The sequence below is a fragment of the Triplophysa rosa genome, linkage group LG16, assembly GCF_024868665.1.
Source record: "Triplophysa rosa linkage group LG16, Trosa_1v2, whole genome shotgun sequence".
Classification (NCBI taxonomy): Eukaryota; Metazoa; Chordata; class Actinopteri; order Cypriniformes; family Nemacheilidae; genus Triplophysa; species Triplophysa rosa.
In genome coordinates, this window is record NC_079905.1 from 10,779,473 (window position 1) to 10,783,473 (window position 4,001).

Sequence of the window (4,001 nt, forward strand, 5' to 3'; positions counted from 1 at the left end):
GTGTATTCATGAAGTCTGGGCTGTACGTGTCTGCACATGTTTGATGAACCTGTCATAGCCTCCGATTTTCGTCGTTGGCGTGGTGGTAATAGATTTTTATGGGTTATTTATTTTGTGTTTGTTATATACCGTTAATATACACCAGATTCTATTCATGGTAAATTTAGGGTAAGTCATCTTTATTATGAAAAATGTTTATGTAAAAAAAACCTAAAATGTTCAAATTTCTTAGCTCTGTAAATTTAAGGTACAGACTGTTATCACAAATGTTCATTTGCAATTGCTTATTGATGAATTTAGAATTTAAACCAGTAGAAATGTTTAAGTTGGGGCCTGAATTTTTTAAAGTGTGTTATACAGCTAGTTACCTTTTCAAAACTATGAAATAACATAAAACACTCAAATAATATTTTTTTTTTACATTTTGGCACATTTAATGTCGTCAAATGATGTTTAATTAACAAAGTTCGGGAGGAGCCGGAGCATATAATCAGCACGGCTGGTCTACTATCAGCAATCACCGCATCTACACAATCAGCACTAGCGAGCTCGCTTATAAATAGGGAAACCATCTTACCTGCTCTATCTCTTAAGATTAAGCATCAACGTTCAGTTCAATGCTATGTCCGAGACCTCCGTCATCGACAACTTATATGCCAATAGCAATCTTCCAGTGCCACTGAGCGCGTCCCATTATTCCAGCTCAGGCTTGGAATCATTCATCGATTCCCTGGCTTCATCACGGGGCTGCCAGCTCCGCCGTTCTGCACCTCGAAAGGTTAAATCCAGAGGTGGCACTTCATCACCTGGCCCAAAGAGACGTCCACCTCCTTCTCCGGCTTCTTCGTACACCTCTACTCACAACACGATCCCCGCCATCCAGAAATGGACTGTCCAGGGCCTACGACTGGCTCTTTCCAACGCGGACGTCCAATTCCACAGGCGGATGACCAAGGCGGAGCTTTACTGCCTCTACGCCTCTTCCCTGGCGGATACCGCCTCACCGAAGTCCGCTCCGCAAAAGACCACCAACAAGCCGGGCACGGCTCGTGGTTCTCCTAATTCCCGGCCCGGGCAATCCACCTCGGCGGCTCGTCGTGACCGCCCGCTGGCAAGCCGGCACAGCAGGATTTCGGCGAGCGCGGGTACCGCCACGGATTTCCCAGATGCCATGAACCCATTGATCGAGGGCTTCCGGCAACTCGTCCCTCTCGCCGTAGGCTAGCTTCATCCTCCATCCTGACAGAAGTTCAGGCTGCTGGCGCCCGAAGCAGATCCCTTGCCAACACCGGTACCTCCCTATTCGGAGCTGATATTCCGGTAAACCACCCCCTAAAAACCCTCCTCGATGCCTCTCTAAACTCCATTACCCAAGCCGTCTCCCTTAGGACCCTCCAATCTTATCTCACTGCATGGAAAAGCTTCAAGTCTTTTCACCAGGCGTTCAACATTCCCTTACCCGATTTTTCTGCCCTCACCATCACCTCCTACATCTCCTTCCTAAACTCTTCAAAGAACCTCCAAGCCAGCTCAATTAAGGGTTACATGAGTGGAGTCCAGTTCTTCCACAAGCTCATATTCAACTCTCCATCTGCAGCCATAGCCAGCTCCCAAACTTCTATGCTCATCAAGGGCATTCAAAGAACCCAGCCCGCTCGACCAGACGCCAGGCAATCTATAACCCTGGATATACTGACCAGATGCATTTCTACCCCACGTAAAGGATATCACTCCAAGCACGTCGATCGCAAACTCGACATCATGTTTATCCTAGCATTTTTCGGCTTTCTAAGATGTTCAGAAATTTCTACCACATCCATCTTTAACCCGCTAATCCATCCAACGGTATCGGACCTGTCAGTACTCGATTCAGAGACGATATCATTCTCAATTAAACAAAGCAAGACGGACCAAACCAGGAGAGGACATTTCATCTACATATTCAACCTCCAGTCACCAATTCAACCTTATCAGACCCTCCTAGCCTATACCTTCACTTCAGGAAATCCCAAACCAAAACCACATTGGATCCTCTCTTTGTCGACGAATCCAACTGCCCAGCTACACGTTTCTGGTTCCAAAAGCACCTCAAAGCCGTCCTGCTCCTGTCCGTCATCCCCGCAGACCACTTTTCCGGCCACTCCTTCCGCATAGGCCCAGCAACCACAGCCGCCCAAAAAGGCCTCTCGCAGTCTCAAATTCAAGCACCAGGGCGCTGGACATCGGAAGCTTTCAAGAGCTACATCAGGTCAGATCGCTCCATCATCAGGGAAGCCCATCGAACCCTCATTTCCCGAATCATCTAAAGAATCCATCCTTCACCTGCACGGGCTCAAACCTCCACCACTTCGGCCTTCATCTCCCTAGCGGGAGACCTCACCACCACAGCAACCGCCTCAGCAATCACCAGGGATTTCATTCAAGACCCGTCGCTTCAGACCGCGCCCGCAGGGGCCAGCACCCACGTCTCGGGCTCTGCCGCAGCAGACTCTACAGCAGAAGTCAAAAGCACAGCAGCAACCGCCTCGGCAGAGGCCCGCGCTTCCATCGCAACAATAGCAATCAGCATCTTCAAAGCCACATCAGCAGAGGCCAGCACTATTTCTCAAATGTAGAAACCAGCATAGCCGCAGGGACCGCCTCAGCAGAGGTCAGCACTTCCATCTCAAGCGTAGACACCAGCATCATGGCAAGCAACTGTCTCAGCAGAGGCCAGCACTTCCATCCCAAATGTGGAAGCCAGCATCGCCGCAGCGACTACCTGGGCAGAGACCAGCACTTCCATTTCAAGCATAGAAGCCAACATTGCCACAGCCTCAGCCGAGGCCATCTTTTCCATTTCAAGCATGGATGCAAGCGCCGCGACAAGAAGCATCCAAAGAAGCCCGAGCTTCCATCTAAAGCGCAGAAGCCAGCATCACCGTAGTGACCGCTTCCGCAGAGGCCAGTGCTTCCATCACAAGCGCAGAAGCCAGCGTCGCCGCAGCGATCGCCGCCGCAGAGGCCCCTGCTTCCATCTCAAGCGCTGAAGCCAGTGTCGCCGCAGCGATCGCCACCGCAGAGGCCCGTGCTTCCATCTCAAGCGCTGAAGCCAGTGTCGCCTCCGCGATCGCCTCCGCAGAGGCCCGTGCTTCCATCGAAAGCGCAGAAGCCAGCGTCGCCACAGCGATCGCCTCCGCAGAGGCCACTGCATATCAGTCTCAACCATCCTCCGAGGAACCCCTACCCCATTCTTGTCTCATCACAAACCTCATCTCCTAAGGAGCCCTCGTCCTCTCGTCTTTACCCGAACGCAGTCCACGCCTCCGCAGCGTTTAGCATCGCATTGGGGGGTATGCGTACTCTGGCGGCTGTCCCACTCTCGCTTTATGGGGATGTGCTCTGGGCTCAAACCGGTTCAGAGCTCGGCGCACTCACCCTGACCAAGGCGTAGAGTGTTTCGGGCTCGGATAGATCTGGCGAGCTCGGAGCCCGCTTCCCGGACTGCACGCCAAATACGCATAACCTTATAACCACGCTCTATCATTATTTCCCTATCAACATCACTGTTATCTGCGCAGGTAAACTCGTGAACCACTGCTTAGAATTTGTAAAAAAATATTCTATTAACTAGCCTCTTAAAGGGGTGATATGACATGGCTAAAACCATTTGTCATCATTTGTTTTAGATGTAATCCAATGTGTATACACAAATTAAATTTCAAAACGCTGTATTTTCCACATACAGTGCATCTTTGTATCTTCTCTTTGCCCCGCCTCTCTGAAACGCGCAGATTTTTTACAAAGCTCATCGCTCTGAAAAGCGAGGTGTGCTATGATTGGCTAGTTAACCAGTGCGTAGTGATTGGTCGAATACTGCAAGCGTGTGACGGAAATGTAACGATTCTTAACCATATTTGGAACATCAGGTTTTAGACAGAATGCATCTTTTGTTTCCGACACTTTAATTTTTGCAATTTTACGCGTCTAATACATGCATGAGCAACTTATAACACACCAAA

The 4,001-nt window shown here is 49.8% G+C and overlaps 1 pseudogene; it reads left to right on the forward strand.

Annotated features, from left to right (window-relative positions):
- The first annotated feature begins 622 nt into the window (after nt 1-622).
- LOC130566928 (uncharacterized) lies at nt 623-2,306 on the forward strand (annotated as a pseudogene).
- Nucleotides 2,307-4,001: the final 1,695 nt, after the last annotated feature.